The sequence below is a fragment of the Aotus nancymaae genome, unplaced genomic scaffold (assembly GCF_030222135.1).
Source record: "Aotus nancymaae isolate 86718 unplaced genomic scaffold, 86718_ANA_hifiasm-v0.15.2.pri h1tg000003l, whole genome shotgun sequence".
NCBI lineage: Eukaryota > Metazoa > Chordata > Mammalia > Primates > Aotidae > Aotus > Aotus nancymaae.
In genome coordinates, this window is record NW_026988414.1 from 48,341,760 (window position 1) to 48,360,497 (window position 18,738).

Sequence of the window (18,738 nt, forward strand, 5' to 3'; positions counted from 1 at the left end):
ATTGTGTAGGTGGTACAACTGTCACCTTTTTGTTTTTGCCACATTTATGCCAAAAATTCGAATGACGTCTTTATCATTGAGAAGAGATATGTTAGACATAGGAACTCTTTGGCTTAAAAATGAAATTAGCACAATGCTATTTTATTAATAGAGATGGAGGGTATGGGAGCAAGTGTCAAATACATTTGTAAAGTTATTTACTTGGAACTTGAAGTTAATTTTCCTGTAAAGTTATATGATACATAATTGGACCCTCAGTAGCCCCCATCTTCCCACATGGCTATTTTTCCTGTGAAGTAATGGAAATACTAAATGTTGTTAGTATGTTCAAGTTCAACCCAAGAGCTTCTGTATAAGGGAAAGAAAATTCTCCCTAGGGAGTGCAAATATAAAATTAGTATAAAATTGATCAGAACAGAGATATGTAAAGTTACCACTAAGAAGCAAAATAGCTTTTGGGCCTATAAGAATGTTACTCAAAGAAGGAAAACTCAGCAAATTCTTAGCCCTGGAAGAAGTGAGAAATTAGCCCATCGAACAACCATTGGCAGCATCCAAGGTGGTAATCCATATTCTAGAGGGAGCTTTGGCCAATGATGACTGAAGGGTCTGTCTCTCTGGAAGATAGATCCATCAGCCTGTTTTAGGTCGTGTAACTAAAATCAGCTAACTCTCTTGTTTTATTTGCATACTCGCCTAATAACTTCTGGTTAAAATTGGGCTTCTTATATAGGTCTACAGGGAGACATTTCTCTGGTTTGTTGCCACAAGTATTACAGCTCTGTCATAATTATGTTTATTATTGTAAATTAAAAGATAGGTGTTGCATTGCTATAAATGTTTCCTGAGTTTGATTAATTCAAATGTACCCCCTGAGAGATGGGTCCATTCTTAGCAAGCTGACAAAATCAGACCTCAAGCAGAGCCTGTAATCTGAAGGTCAGGCCCTGAGCCAGGTACCCACCAGGTAGCCTGGGTCTTCCCCTTGCTTTACATTATCATTGTCCAAAGGTAGACTCCTATTACTATTTAAGTAATTTCAGTGTATGTTTGTAATAAAAGAATAGAAAAAATATAGTTGCAGTCAGTAATTACTACAAAAGGATGGTAAGCGCAAAAAATAATAGTTTAATTGGAGAAAGATGTAGCGGCTGCTGCTACTGATAATGATGAATAACATTAATTGTGGACTTAAAAATTTGTGAGGCATTGAGTTATACACTTTAAATAAGTTATTTCATTTAATCCTAACAACCCCAAGAGGAAGGTACATTATTGTACACAATTTACCAAGGAGGAAATTGAGGGATTTAAAGGTCAAGTAACTCACCCATGGGCAGATATCCAGCAAGTGCAGAGCCAAGATTACAGTCCAAGCAGCACAAGTCTTTGCCCAAACTCTTGATTGCAAAGCTCGATTAAGGAGCTGGAAGGAAGCTCTGGGGGAGAAACTATGGGAGCCCTTTATTTCAGTTTCAGGACTTGATTTCTCTGGTTTATGGTTAAACTTTCTTCTTTTTGACCAGGTATATCATTAACTTCTCATCCTGACTAGTCAGGATATGGTTTCAGTCTTGGCTTACTACTCAATCAAATGGTGGGGTGGGCGTGGAGATCTAAGAAAAGTGGTAAGAATTGGAAGAGGCTGAGGCAGAGTGAGATGGAAGGGGTCAAAGATAATATATGTGTAGGGAAAAGGTGGCCAGATAAAAAAAAATTAAGCAGTGTACATCAACAGAAGGAAAGAGGGACAGCGGGCTTGATGCCCAGTCGTAATCCTTTTGAGGGAGGAAAAAAAGTGGATCAGACAGCAGTAACTAGAAGAATCTTTGTTTCTGACTGGAGAGGCAATGCAGGGGGTGATGGAAGCATACTCAGTTGGATGTCAGCCTGCATGTTCCCTGATTTGTAACTGGAAGTCCTTGCTATTCCCTTTGAGCTCTGGAACCGTTTTATTGCTTTTATAAACTACTAGTTATCTTCTTTTAGGGGGAAATAACAGATGGTTATGCTGGAACTGAGCTTTTTATCTGAATCTTCAAAATCTTTTTGTGCACAATTTATGAGGTTCACTTCTTTGCAAATTCAGTGCTTTCTTGTAGCTTTTCCTTTTGAGATGAGCCACAAGAGCCTCATTTTCATTGGACATTGCCCATTAGTGGCAAAACTCCTTTCTTATTTAATCAGCTTCTCCAAAGGAATAAGGCTGAATCCAGATAGGTTCTGTTTATAAGGGCAAAGATTTTGGTGGTCTAGCTAAAAATAACACATGGAATCTGCCACCTGGGTCTCCCTTTCATATTCATCTTGTATTTCTATGCATTTTGCTCAAGAAGTTCCTCCTAGTAAGTCAGCCCCTATGAGCATGGAATAAATTTGACTGGGTTAAGTGTTTGTGGCTATAGAACAGACAACCCCAACCAGTCATGTGGTAGGAAGGCAAGGCTGACATAATCCCAGATCCTTGCCTTGTTGGGTTCAGATTATACAGAGGATCATTGCATACACTCTCAGTTGAATGAAAAAAATGAGTAAAATGTATTTTCTATGAAAAAAACTCAGAAAATGGTATGTTTTTCATAATTAGTAGAAACCTGCAAGATAGTTGGATACATACTGCGCTCACAAAACAACCGAACCAAAATCGACTTTGCAAACCTAAGCATCTTCATAGTTTATTTTGTTCTACAGGCTTGTTTCCCAAATCATTTGGAATTAATACTGTTCTGGTTTGTTATTCAAATTCTTGAATCCACCAGAGATACTTTCAGCCAGCTTTTGTGCAGTCTCTGAACATTACTAAGACTCCAGAGTGGCAGTAGAATGTCTAAGAAAACACAAATTTTGGAGTCAAAGCCTTTGGGTCTGCTACATATAAGCTGCATAACTTCAGGCTAATTGTTAGGGTCTTTAAATCCTTCAGTTTTTCTCAACTGCAAAATGGAGATAATAACTATCTTCCAAGGTTATTACAAAGATTAAATCACACACACACACACACACACATATTTATATATTACATAGTTTGTACTTTGCATGTATGTATTTATGTGTAAAGTGCTGGCCTGTAATACATACACAATAAACAATAGTTGCGTTATTGTTGTTTGGTTGCACTTTGTTCCTCTGTCATCCTTGTGAAGGGAGAAGTGCTTCTCTCAGTGTTGATATTGTTTGCTTATGAAGTCTCCAAAAAGTTCTTCCATAAAGAATCTTGTTAAAATTCTTATATGCTGAATGTTCTCGAACTCATTTCATCACCAAACCAGTTTTTCCAGTAATAGCTATTAATATCCTGTGGATCCACTGCTCTGCATACACAGCAAACACCCTTTACAAAATGCTGATCGGGTAGATAGAGCCATGATCTTTAATATAGAAATGTGCCTTTGAAGCCTTGTTCTACACGTTCTAGCTCAGTGACTCTGACAAGGCACTGAATTTGGCTGCTGCTATCAGTTAAGTTTGAGCTCAGATGTAATCAGTTCCAGGACCACTGGTCCCCAGAAAGAGGGTAAGAAACCTTTCCCGTATGTACTTATAATCAGTGCCATGCAGAGCCATACTGGAACCTGAGGCACAAGACAAAAATCAGTCGTCCTGGTGTTGTCTGCTTTTAAAATGAAGTTGTTTCCTTGCCTTGTCCTAGTCCTAACCCTGCTCAATGCCCTGAACATGTATTGATCTTACTATAATAATGTATTTATATATGTCTTCACAAATAGACCAAAAGCTCCTGGTGGGTCAAGACAATGCCTCATTAATCTTTTTATCTATGGTACCAAGCTCAATATGGCACAAAGCTGATTTTGATAAATGTGTCTGTGGTGAGAGTGCTCTTTTCCCATATATCTACTGCTTCATTTCATCTTTCTGCTTAACTATCATCCTCAGAGAGGCTTTCCATGTAAAAGGACCTCCCTGTCCCCACCACCTCAGTATTTATCCCTTATGTTGTTTAGTTTTTCTTCATGGCACTTATGTCCTGATACCGTTTTGATTTGTGTGGGTTTTTCTCCCTTGACTTAAACCTTGTCGAGCAGGGTCTATTTTTTCATTCCTGAATCTCCAGTGCCTAGAATGGTGCCTGGTATGTAGTAGATATTCAGATACTGGTTGAATATTTGAATGGATGCATGACTATCTTCTTCTTTCATTGCCTCATCTAGCAAGTGGGAATAAGGCAACCTCCCTTATCTGCTGTAAGGATTACATCAAAATGTATACGTGGAGGCACTTAGTATAGTGCTTTGCCCATTGTTAGTAGTCAATAATGTGTGTTACACAAATCTGTATCTAGCTGAATGTGAATAAAAGATGGTAACTCCTATTGACTTCTTTTTTTAAAATAATGATAACTTCTGTGCCAGGGTTTTCTAATACCATGGAGAGAATGTGAAACACCATGGTATCATTTGTTGAGTGTATTTTTATAAGCAGAATATTAAAGCAACAAACTACTTTCATATAGTGTACAATTAGAGACTGAGATAATGGCTTTTTACCTTTTGATCCTACATATTATCGCACAGCATCAAGAATATTAGAGTCAAGTGTCTGGGCTTGATTTCTGGCTCTGCCTTTACTAATTGTGAGTGAAGTCACTCTCCGATAAGTCACTCTCCTTTTGAGGTTTAGCTTCTTCTTTTGTAGAAGAACATTGTAAATAGCTATATTTCAGATTTGATATAATAATTTTATGTGCTCATTTTATAATACATAATTACTGTTAGTTGCTACTGTTCTTTCTGCAACTATAACTACTGGTACTACCACTGCTGCTACCAATACTACCACTACTACCAATTGACATCTGGGAGTTTAGAAGACAAGATATAAAGAAAAAAAAATGCCACCCACTATTTGTTGTTTTGTTTTGTTTTTCCTTTTGCTCATAAACTTTTAGCAGATCTCGAAGTCCAAAGGGAAGTTGAAATCAGGAAAAATTGAATTAACAGATTATACCCACTGACAGAATCCAGAAGCTGCTATTGCTACCAGTAAGCTGTCCTTTGGGTCCTGTAACTCTGATCTCCACATCCCCTTAGGGTCCACCTGGTATCTCAGGGAGGTTCCAACACAGTCTGACAAATCTTTAGAAAAGCATCCCTTCACTAACAAGCAAGTTGTCTTGTACATGAGGAATTGCAGATGACCCACATCGCTAGTCTCTTGATGCACTATTTCTCTGTTTTCTATGTGTTTTTCACAAAGTGATCAAGCAGTTTTGCATAAATTGTTCCTATAAAGTGCAGGCTATTTCCAGAAAAAGTCTAGAGGTGTGACCTCAGACTCCTTGGAAGGGGGACATCAGCAAGACCATGGAAACTTTGATGGAAGTTCAAGGAGCTGTTCTTGAAAGTGAATCATGACTCTAAGGTTATTTAAAGATTACGCTGCTAAAAAGGTATATTTGTTTATGCTGTTTTCCTGAGGACTTGAAAAGAGCTAGCAGCTTTCCCTGGGTGCTTTTTCTTGCCTACCTCCACTCCTTTTCTTTTACTACTTCTTAATTTATTTTTGAAGAGATCACAGCAAACTGTGTGTGTGTTCTCCATAAGCATTAGAAAGAAAAGATAGCCCCCTTAAAATAGAATGGCTTGGAATATATCTACTTAAAAGAAGCTGAGATAACAGATTTCATTAAAACTGTGCTTTAATGGAATTGAAGGAAACTCTATCATTAAGTTGTGTTTGCAGAAGGTAAGTAGAAAGTGATTTTAATTATTGAATGTTTCTAAGTATATCCATCCACTCCTCCCTAACCAAGTAATGCAGATCTGTAGTTCCAGGAAAAACCATGTAATACCACTGAAGGATGATAAGAGATACCCAACTGACCGTTATTTGGCAAGGTCACTTTTTAATTAACCCAAAGCAGAGAGAAACTGGGAATTTTCTCCTCATATAATGGAACCATATTTTGAAATACTACAACTATGCTTCTTTCCCCCATATTTTCTGCTAAATTTACCATGTTCCCCTTTCAGGCAGTAGTAAAGTTTTCATTTTTTTCTCTGCTATGGTTTGTTAGCCTACATGTTGAAAGAATAGATAATGCTCAGATTTGGGGTTTCAGAATTAACTTTTCAAACTTGAAGCACAGATAAACCTCCAAACCGTTGTGGGAATTCTGCTTTCCAAGTATCCTCCTTTCCAGAAAGGCCTAGAAGGTATGGAGTCATAGAGAAGCAACTGTGGCCAGCATGGTTTAGGCTGATAGGTGAAAATGGCTACAGAAGTTGCCCAGGCGGGAGTGGGCAGCTTCAGAGAGTCCCCATCCCTTCATGGTATGGAGTGTAGAGTAGCAGAATGTTTGCCCAAGTGGTTTGCAGTGGGGCAGATGTGGCCTAAGAACTTAGAGCTGGAGAAGCTTTATAGTTGCAAGAAGATGATGGCAGGTACCACAGAGCAAACATGCATGTCTTAGCAGATGGATAGCCAAGGCGTAGCCTTGGTTTAAATCTCCCCTTACAAAGGATATTCTTGTCATATGAATTTGTGACAATTGTAAGCATACTTGGCAAATAATGGAAGATCTGCTAGTGAAGTTAATATGGTAGAACCTTCCATGCTTGGCATTAAATTTTTTATTTGATATGTTTGGCAACTAGCAGTAATTGTTTAAATAGTTTCCCTGGAAGGAGGGTGACAAGGCAAAACATGCTTTAATTGGAAGAATGCAAAGGATATTAGGGGGAACAAAGACATTCAGATTTTCAGGATAAGGACTGGGTTTTATTCATCTTTATGCCCCTAGTGCCTACTAGCACAAAGTCTGGCATACAGTTTGTTGAATGCACACAAGTTATTAATAAATGTCTGTTGAATGAGAAATAGAGAACATTACTATCCTTTGGAATCCTCACTAAAATCTAAAAGGATTCCAGCAATTTAGGGCAGATATGAAGAATGTTTTCCTCATGGGAAATTGTTGCCCTGTGAAATAGAAACTGAGGGAAAATGTGCAACATCTTGGGAGGTCTCTATGGTTTAGGCTTGTTCTAGCCTAAATGTCGGAGGTAATTTTTCTGACTTTTCAACACTAAAGTATATATGACTTAGTCAACTGTATTATGCCAAATTGTTTAAAAAATTTTCATGAAATTAAACATTAAATGTGTATTTCTAAGTGAAAGAAGCCAATCTGAAATGGCTACATACTGTATGATTTCAAATATATGATATTCTGGAAAAGGCAAACTACAGTGATGGTCGAAGAGAATTGGATTGAGGGGGAAAAGGGATTAGGTGGAGCACAGGGAAGTTTTAGGGCAGTAAAATTATTCTGTATGAATCGCTAATGGTGGAGACATGACAATATATATTTGTCAAAACCCATAGAACTATGAAATTCAGAGAGTGAACTTTAATGTAAATTATGGACTTTAGTTAATAATCTGTCAGTTCAACTGGAACAAGTGTGTTACACTACTGCAATATGTGAACAGTAGGAAAACTGTGGCAGGGAGAAGAGGGGAATATATGGAGTGTATGGTACCTCTATACTTTGCTCAATTTTTCCATAAACCTAAAACTGCCCTAAAAATTGGGTATTAATTTTTTAAAAAACTCTGTAAATCATCAAGACATTGAAGAATGGGGGTTATTTTAATTTGGGGAACTACTTTTTCTGACATGTTATTGAGGAATGGTACACCACTCTTTCTCTACTAGCTAGGAAAAATTAAGAGGCATTGAGAAAAGAAGCATTATTCTTCTCTGTCAGACAAAAAAGTGAATTGTAGCAGTCAGTTCCTTTATGCCAACTTTAACTGAAAGATACAGGAGAAAAAAGGCTCTTCTGTGACTTTTCTCCCTGGCAATTGATGGCTTATGTTCTTGGCAGTTAAAGCAACTGACATGTGAGTAGGCATATGGAAATCAAAGGGCAGGATGTAGTAGAGTCCAGTCCTCATTCAACATTTTACAAAAGTAGGGTCCCCAGTATTAAAAAGAAAACAGCAAATCCCATTCCCATAGCCTAGATTGTTCCCCCGATCCAGCATTTCCTTGGGATTTGTCTCAAGTTACCCTCATTCTTTGGGGACATGTTGATTTCTTTGGTGACACTCCAGCCTGCTATATAATGCCAAATGGTATTTCCAGTTTGTATTTCCTTCTTATCCAGCTATTGGAATGGACCAAGCCTTCTGTTGAATTAAAAATAAAATTATTGGAAATTGAGCAGATGGATTTGAATTCCTAATTTTCTTTAAAAATGTGCCAAGTATTTGTTCCTTTGTTCCTTATTTTCCTCTTGACCAATTCCTCGTGTTTTTGCATCTTTTTCTTTAAAGGCATCTAACTGATTAGTCTTATCTCTCTGTGTTCTAGGCATCTCATTGGAAGCTAAGTTGTCTAGAACTGATTCCCTTTTTGTTTTGATACATTATCGTCCTAGTTTCACACTTGTAGTGTATGTAAGTATATGCACAAATAATATTGGTGAAATAATTTGAAATTATAGTAATTACAATTCATACTTATGATTGCTTTAAAAAAGGGAAATTGGAGAGATATATTTGTCTAGTCTTTTATTGAGTACTATGAACCAGCTACTTTGCAAAATGTTCAAAATAAATTATCTTATTTAATTTAATCTTATTGAATGCCCCCAAGAAGTAGACTAATGGTCCCATTTTACATAATAGAAGAATAGTGAGACTACTAGAAATTGACTTGCCCAAGGTTGGATAGCTAGTAAATGGTAGAGCCAGGCGGCAAATTCAGATTTATCTTACTGTATAATCAACTTTGCTTTTAATTGAAAGAGCATTGGTTTTATAATCTGAAAGGTTTACGTTTGAGTTCTTCCTTTTAGGGAGTGGAGACATGTAGGACTCTTACTTGACTTACTTAACCCTTCATTTGTCTTTGAAATGGGAATGATACTCATTTACTTTCAGTATTGATCTGAGAAGAGGTAATGAAAGTAAGGTCTTTGCAGGGAGTCTACCATACAACAATATGAGAAGTGTCAATTATATTTACGTTGAAGCTATTGTTTTTATTGATGATGACATAATTCATCCTGGGACAGAAAAGTAAACTATACTAATTTCAGAGATAGAAATTACCATATGTTACTAGATCTGTGTTCCTTACTGTTCTAGTCCACTGTGTGATGCTGTAATAAATACCTGAGACTGGATACTTTATAAGGAACAGAAATTTATTTTCTCACAGTTCTGGAGGCTGGAAGTACAAAATCAAGGTGTCACAGTTGTTTGGTGAGGGCAGCTCTCTGCTTCCAAGATGGCGCCTTGATGCAGTATCCTCTAGAGCAGGAAACACTGTGTCCTCACAGGGCAGAAGACAGAAAGGCACAAAGAGACAAACTCCCTCTGTCAAGTGCTTGTATAACAGAACTTAATCCTATTTACAAAGGAGGAGCTCTCCTGGACTAATCATCTCTTAAAGGCCTTACCTCTTATTACTATCAAATTGGCAATACCTGAATTTTGGAAGGATCACATTCACTTGGGCCCTGCGACTGAAGCCAAATCTTAAATTGTTGAGAAGTAGTCCCATATTGACATCTGCAATCTCATTTCCCAGCCCGGTGGCTAAAAAGTTATTAGGAGGCCTAATGGTTTTGCACTTTTCTTAGAAGCTGTGTTTTTCTGGTCAGCAGCTACCTATACAATTTAATGCCAGATTTTCTTGTTCCGTCAGCACATCTGTCTAAAACCTTCCTACTAGACTGAAATGATCTATTTTCAATCTGTAGTGAGATTCTTGTTGGATTAAAGGTCAGACATTCACATCTGTAGCTCTCACTTTGCTTCTGCAGCTGCTTGTGCAAATAGCAGCGTTACATTGACTTATTTTGCCATCTTCCTCCTGCCTCTCTTTCTACCAGTCAGATATTAAAGCCTTATCTTGGTTAGGTGCTTACTTGCTTTTGCCACTGGTTTTAGGATTTGAAATGCAGGATCTCCAGACTCAAAATTATTAAAAATAAAATCAAGCAAAGTAATAAAACACAAGCAACCAGTGACCTTTCAGTCTGTAGCAAATGGCATACAGGATGTTTTAAATTAAACACATTTTGAAATTCCTCTTTCATGCTGTAACGTAGACTTGTTTTTCCTTCTATTTTCTTTAAAACATGTTTTCTCAACCTTAGGAAAGTCTGTCTTATTTTCAAAAAGAAATAGGATCCAAAATCCAAGTCAGTCTGTAATAACTTAATGGCATGGTGGCAGCAGGGGCAGGGGGACGTGTTGGTAGTTTTCTCTGTCTTGGTACTCTGTTTTTGTCAAGTTAACCTACACGGAACAAATACTTGAATGGCTGTGATGTGCCAAATGAAATTTGCTTGGCACAGGGTATGAAATAACCAAACAGAAAAGGTCTAGAGAGCTACAGGTGGGAGGGTAGTTTAGAAAATTAAAAAGGAAACATAAGGATGCTAAATTTCAGCCCAACAGGAGGCTGATTTCTAGTTATGATACAACCAGGAAGCTCTCCTTCCCACAAAAGAGCTTGCAAATGAAGACTTTTCTCCCACAACCTCAGTGGCCTAAAGAGCACAGGGCAGCTGGGCAGAGAATGCCCAGAGATGGAGATGAGACAGAAAGGCTTTTTGCAAATAGTACTGATGGAAAGTAAATTTTGCTTAGTGGTGTAATTGACTGTGTTGCTGATTTAAAACCTGAATTTTAAACACTTGAATACATAAAGAAAAAGTTCTGCAATTGAAAATCTAAACTCTAATAGAACAAAGCAACATGCCAGTGTGCCCTTTGGTGGAATAAGAATAGAGTTGGAATGGAAAAGATCATCAGGCATTTGAACATTACCAAGCAGATATTCTGAGGTACATTGGGCTAGGATTTATCAATCTCCTACTAAGACGGAGTTAGAAGTTGATAACAGAATCTTACTTTATGGATATTGAAATTTGCCATATATTAGCTATGCTTAAGCTAAATACAATGAACTGCAAATAAAAATTCCCACGTCAAAGCACTCCTCTGGAAAGATGAATGTTTGAACCAGGTATACCTGTCCACTGCAGTCACAGTGGTATACCAAAATTATTTTATTTATGTTTTATTGTCAAAGTAATAGATATGCATATTAAAAACAAAGCAAATATTAAAACAAAAGAACATCCTATATTTTCTAAAGTCTCCTGACCCTGCCACTCTCTGCTTCCACTCACTATCCAGACTCAACTACTTTCAACTGCTTCTATTTTTAGATTTTCTGTTGTGATTTATCTTTATTTTTAGTTTATCTTTATTGGTAAACATTATGTATTATCTATTGCTCCACATGATTTTAAGATTTAGCTCACCTCCTTTCTTATGCCTATCAAATTTTATAATTATACAATTGTGTTTATTTCTTTTGATTATTTGTATAACTAATTACATCTGTATTTTTCCATTCCACTATCTTCTGCGGGAATCTTTTTTCTTTCAGCATTCTCTCCTTCAAGCAGCCTCCATCTCTGCCCAACTCCGTTGTCAGAGCCTGAACTTCTACAATGCAAAAGGCAGATAAGTTTTACTTTCTGTTTTATAAAGAGGCTTAAGTCTCCCTTGCTTTGTATGCAGATTGTTTAAATGGCAATAGAAAGTTCTTCACAAGGAAATGAAGCATGCATAGTCCAGGATTTTCTAATAGTTACTTTATGAGATCTGAGAAATCAGTAAAGGTAAAATAAATGGAAAATGATTCATGAGGCATTAGGACATGATCTGAGTCTTACACAATGCAGATTGTGTAAGATTCAATGCGCAGCCTCTCATGGGTAGAGAGGTTGAAGGTACAGAGTGGATGAGAAAACAGAATATTCAGAATGAGTCTCGTGTAGTCAGGTGATAGAAACATGACAAGGCAATATGGAGAAAACTATTTCTTGGAGCAAAATGGTGGATAAAATTGAAAAGGTAGTTTAGAATCGGATGGTTGGCTACACACCTCAGGCTGTCTGCTTCCCAAAAGTTGTAGCCTACACTTTCCCCACCTCCATTTCCTGCTCTCTCTCTCTCTCTCTGTGACCTCTTTCAATCTGTTGAAAGCCCACATAGCTCTGTTAAAACTGCTATCAAAGACCACCAGGAACTTCACTAATAGTCTAGTCCTAACCTATATCCTCCTTTATGTCTTTGTGAGATTTGATACTATTGGCCATAATCTACTTATTAATGTTTCTCACTCCCTTTATCTTGTGGCATTGTATTCTTCATGTTCTTCTCCTGCCCATCTTCATATTTCTCCTTTGTCTCTTTCAGTGTGCTTTCTTGAGGGTCTGATGGTTTCCTGCACTCATCTCTCATCTCTTTCCATTGGTCATTCTATTCACTTCTGTCTTCCTTATGCCATTGACTCCTGAGTCTCCACCTTTGATTTATTTCCTGTGTTCCAGATCTGCTACATATCACCAAGAGTTTGCTCAAAATGTAATTCTGAATAATCAATTAGAACTTTTTTATGCTCAGCATGTACAAAATTTACCATATTTCCTTCCATGCCAGTTCCTCTTCCTGTCTCTGCTGTCTTCCTCAGTTCTGTCACTGTCCTTCAAATCAGCTGGATTCAAACCCTAATTATAGCTCTTTATTGCAACCCCTGGCTAACCTTCATATGCAGTCACTCACTGTGTTCTATTTTCTACCAACGTCATTTCTCCCCACCTTTACATTCCTAGTATTGGAACCCTGATGGGGTCCCTTTTGGTCTCATGTGAATTGAGGTGAAGATATTTATATCTTCTAATGTCTCCCCATTTTAATCTGTACCTTACAATAGCACCAGAGTAGGATAGGTTGATTCATTGTATCTGTGGTTCAGAACCTTTCAGGATTCCAAATTATTGGCAGAATAAAAAATGAAAAAAAATAAAAACCTAATGCTGTTACCTGGCTTGCCCATTCAAGATCATCCACATTGATTTTTCCAGAACTATTTTTCACTATTTCCTCTCATGGAACCTATAGTTAGGCAATATCAGATTTCTCAGTTTTTCCTCCACTTGATTTCCTTCATTCCTTTGCCAGAGTCCTGTCTTGAGCTCATGACATCTTTCACAGAAGACTCAGTTAAATTGCTACCTATGTAATAAAGCCTTTTCTGTGTAACACTACTATTCTTCCACTGGAGTAAAATAATGTTTCTGTTTCCATATATATATATATTTATATATGTAATATGTAATATATATATAATATGTAATATATATAACATATATATATACATATAACACATTTATATATAACATTTTGTCTTATACCACTGAAATGTTATTCAGGGATATCGTAGTCCCTTTGTACTGCTATAACAAAATACCAGAGACAGGGAAATCTATAAATATAAATTTATTGCTCATAATTCTGGAGCCTGAGAAGTTCAAAGTCAAACTGCTGGCAGATTTGGTGTCTAGTGAGGGATGCTCCCTGCTTCAAAGATGGCACCTTGTTGCTGCATCCTACAAAAGAGACAAACAGTGTGTTTTCTCATGGCAGAAGGGACAGAAGGAGTGAAGTTGCACCCTCAATTCCTTTTATATTTTATCCATTCATAAAGTCAGAGTCCTCATGGCCTAGTCATCTTCTAAAAGGCCCACCTCCTAATACTGCTGCATTAGGGATTACATTTTAACATGAATTTTGGAAGGGCCACAAACATTCAAGCCATAGCAAGGTAAAAGACAATGGCTTAATTTTATATCACTCCCTTTCTCTTATCACTGGGAGAAGTTTGTTATTTAACATGATTATAGAAAGGGTATTTTTAATGAGAAAGACATGCCTTTTGAGGTCAAATTGCTTAGTAAAAGCAAGGCTCCTGTTAACCATTTTATCTTAAGGAAGTCACTGAGCCACTTGAGCTTTTGTACAATGGGAATAATGATACTTGTACCTCCAATTCTCTGAGAATCAGTGAGTTCATATCTGTGCAAGAACTTTGCAGATTGCAGGGTTGTATATTTTTCTTCCTTTTCCAAGAGTTAAAAAGTTACAGTCTTCCAAAACACTGTCTACCAGGCTGTATCACTCTCAGATGGGTGTTACTCACTAATTCTGTTTTAGAGAGGAGGACTGTGAGAAAGGGAAGAATTGAAACTTACATTTATCTAAATACATATCATCTCTCTGGAAAGGATTCATAGCCCAAGGAAGGAGGTCTGTTTTCCTTGAAACTTTTTGTTAAATACGCTGAAGTGCTTAGAACTTCTGAAGCAGACCCAGCAATCTCCAGCTGTCTTAGTATCCCTTTCACATGCAGGCAGGCTCCTGGCCACTTTAACGAGCCAGGATGGTGCCACAGGTCTCAGCCTCTTTAGGAAAAAGGTCTAGAGAAGGCGTTCATTCAGTCTGGGTATCACCCTTCCCACCAGAGGGCGCTCCATGCAGAGGCAGTGAACCATGGTAATAGACTTAAAAGTTACCCTAAGTTCAGCTCTTTACTTACTCTTTTAATTTGGCCAAGTTACCTATCATTTTAGAATATGAAAAATGGGATAACACCTGCTTTGCCTAATTGTTAAATTAAATGAGGTCGTGTAAGTGAGAGCACCCAGCTCTAGTCCTGGCATGCTATTGGTACTCTGTGAATTCCCTCTTTCTTTTACTTCTTCCTGTCCTCCCAATTTGTCTCCCCGGTGTAGAGTTTACTTCCTTGGCTTGAGTCAAGAGAGGCTTCCTCAGAGCAGGATCACATCACTTGACCTGTCTCAGGGTCCCTGAAATCTCCAAGGGTTGTCACTCTAAATATAGCTTTTGGATGAACAAGGAAATGCAACCAGTCAGCAGCTCCTAGTGGCTTCACAAAAGCAGTTATTGGCAGGGAGCCCACAGTTAGAGAGTGTGGAGACAAGAATAGTACTCAAGGCTAGTTCAGGGTTCTTTCTGCCAGTTTCTGCTGCCACTGCACATGTGGGCACAATTGGGGATTAACTCTTCCCTCTTTCTGCCACAACCACAGCTTTTCGTTAAGTATGGGCTCAAATTCAGTTCCTTATAGAAAAATTATTCTTATGCTTAATTAAGTGGCACATTAAGCCCATCTTATGACCAGTACCTTTGTTTACCATCCCAAAATTATAGATTACAGGCCTTTCAGGTTGTTTACTAGGCTGCCTTGTATGTCTACTTAAGGAAGTTTTGGGGAGGCCCAGATGGATACATGGACCTCTTTAAAAGGCATAGACTGTATTTTAGCAGACACTTCCTTAGTTATTCCTCTGGTTACTTTAGGGATGATTACTGCTTTACCATGGTTTCCCAAACCACTTAGCTTTATTGTAGCTGACTGCACAGAACTAACATATCAGATCACATTTGGTCTGCTTCATTGCCTAATTCATTGGTCTGCCCTTGACAGAAAATGGGAAGTATCTGTTCCCTCACTCTGATGGTTAGTGGCAGTTGATATAGGTCACTGGCTTTCTGTTTCCGTGTCTAGTGTAGTCTGGGCATCTCAGAGTAATTCTTGCTTTCTGGGAGCCAAAAGGAATAGAGCCAGAGTATTAGGAAAAAGAAATTACTCTTATGGAAACATATAAACCAGAAGCACGTACCCAAAAGATCATTGAAAGTTTTTTAATTTTTTTTCACTGAATAAATTAGAAGTTTGGTTCCAGATATCAGCCATTTTTCTCTTTAACAAGCTTGAGGAACATAGGATACCACTGAGATTGAGAGAGAGAGAGCTTAAAGTGCAGGGTGTAGAGCTGAACAGGCAATTGTCGTGTCCCAGGAGGAAAGGCAAGAAGAAGGATTCACGAATGGCATTCATAATTTAAAACTCCAGCTATTTAATGAGCACTTTCTATGTGTTAGATACTATGATAAATACTTTATGTGCATTATTCTACACTGACCCTCAAAACAAATCTATGAGTTAAGTGTTACTCTTATTTTACAGATGAGGAAATTGAAGTTTAGAGAGGCTAAGTCACCTGACCAAGATGACTCCAGTAAATAAATTCAAATGAAAGTTATAGTATATATCATCATTTTTATTAGTTAAAAGTATAAGAAAGAATATGGTTTACTCAATTGTCAGTTCTTAGGAGGAGAAGCAGTTGATCACATTGATTCAAGTACCCACCACCTAAAAAGGTGTCATCATTCTTGACATGCCTCAGGTCTGGATTTACCGCAAGAAAGGTAAATTTAGAAAGGTACAGTTCAGGGTGGTCTGCTGGCTCTCTCTTCTACCTCTCCCACCATATAGCTGTGCATCACCTTGCACCTCAGCCCTCTTCACACTGCATTTTAATTGTCTGGTGGTCTGACAGCCCTTTAGACTAAGTGACCTAAGAGTGGGGTGGGAACCAGGTCCTTTTCTCTCTCTCCAAACACTGGGTACAAGGCCTATAATATAGTAGCTGCTCAGTAAATGTTTGTTGGATGAAAATCCATGTACTCAGAGAGTCAGTTAGCTAAGTCTTTTATAATGAATAAACTCTAGATTATTTGAGTATATATGGAGCCAACAGGGATTTAGCACAGAGTATCAGGAAACAGAACTCTCTCCTGGACTTTTATGGAACTACGTGGACCTGCAGATGCTCATTCAGAAAAATCATTGAAATTTTAAAATGGAGTTATATGGAAATATGTGAACACAAAGTTTACATTGTGTCACTTTTTGGATGCCTTCTCGAAGGGAGTATTGGAATATAGCACCCAGTCATCCAATTGGTGAGCATTGTATACTGGGCCTGTGTGGGACATCAAGAAATATAGGGGATTGCTAGCCCTCCTCAAGATGTGTGCAAGGATGTCCTTTTCGAAACACTGTCTCGAAATAACTGATATCATTCCATCAGTCACAAAAAGACCTGAACAAAAACATGTCCTTCTATGTCTTTATACAACTGTTCTGATATTGGGGTTTTAAATATCAACAGAAACCTTGGCAAATTCTTGAGACCCATGTGAAGGTTTCAGTTCAGCCATTTGTTGTTTGAATATCTCCATCCTGCCTGGCATCTTGGTTTTAGAGGTAAACATGGCAGACTCATGAAATGGAATATCCAGAAATCACTTATGGATGATGGAATGTGACTTTATTTTCATGATCATTTTTGCCCAAGTGCCTGTTACTGTGTTACTAAAACAACAGTAGACGCTATTCCACTGTTTAACATAGAATCTTGAACTATTTGCAGAGGAATGGGCTTAGAATCTTAGTATGTTTCATTATCACCAAGAGTTTCAAGGTTTGAAGTGTGCGACCTGTTAAAGTAGAGTGTTTAGGACCAAGATCACTATCTTGCTAAGAGTTCAGAGTAGGAACTGCTTATTTCTCAGAGTGGTCTTGACGTAGAGCCTACCATGGGCTGTGTGTTGACTGCAGCATACACAATAAAGAACCTTCAGTGTTAACTCTTGTTGGCAGAGTCATGTCCTATTCTTTTGTTCTTTTCAAATCCAGATTGATTATAAAAGTCTGGCTTATGGAAGAGTCTGCCCAACTCATGCACTTTGCCTTTCTGGCTTCATAGCTGGTACTAGAGATATCTGTCCTTAAGGTGTTACCATGAAAGTCTCCTGCTATTTCATGCATTTATATTCTTGACCTAGCTCAATTGTGAGTGCCATAAGGGTGGCAACTTATCTTTTATTGCTTATGTATTTTCCCCACAGCACCTATTACAACATTCTGAGTGCAGAGAAGTGCTCAATGAATATGTTGACTGAATGACCAAGATATTTGGAAACACATCTGGAGTGGTGACATAATATCAATATAATCTTTTGCTTGTAATGAGAAACATACAGAATTTTAGCTATTGTTTCTCCAGATGCTCTGGTGTAGAGTAGTTGTTTTGTTTTGCTTTGCGTCATCTGGCCTTGCTCTCCATTCCCTTCCTTTTCTTTTCTTCCATTTTCCCTTTTTTAAGAAAAACTTTTCCTTGCTTTCCCTATCATCTTTTTAAGAAAATAAATCTTCATCGTTCTTGAAGACTTCTCAGGGATATTAGGATTGAGAGTTTAGTACAGCAAGATGCCATAACAACAATATATGTTCCATGTGGTTTGCCTTTCAGCCTTTGAGGCTCAGTTTAGTTATGTGTAAAAATGGGGATATGACATCTGTCTTGTGGAGCTGGTTGCAACGATTAGAGATTTGAAATGTGTTTGCCATTACTAGTTATTGACATCAAAGTAGTTCAATAAATGGTATAGACTCTTTTGTTGCTGAAAAATTTGAAATGGAAATTTATAACTAATTTTTGTTACTCAAATGAATTGTATGTTCAGTCATTACTATTAAACTGTTCAATAGAGTAGGATACCACAAAAAGGCTCGACTTTCTGTCCCAAGAATATTTTCCATACTGTTTTGCAGGTGACAGGAACAGACCCACACAGAGAATGTTGTACTTTTCGGTACACAAGTCACTCAAGCTATAATAATTTATTTTCCTACAACATTAGTCATTGTTTTAAAATTCTTTCTGGTGTGATAAACCTATTTCTTTTTGCTTTCTAGATGAGCATACTTACAATATGTAACCTTGACAATGAATGTATGTGGGTAGATCAATGGGCAAAGGATAAATGTTAAAGTTACTGTAAAATATTGGTTGAATCCTTAACCTGCAGTTAGTAATACATAAGTGATGGAGAACGAAGGTCTTACCTATTTGACCTGCTTTAGCCTATGAAGGGTAAATGTAACAATTAAAGAGCTGATCATGATTATTCAGAAGAAGGAAAACACATTTCTCAAGACTCATTTTCTTGATTACCAGTTTTCAGATTG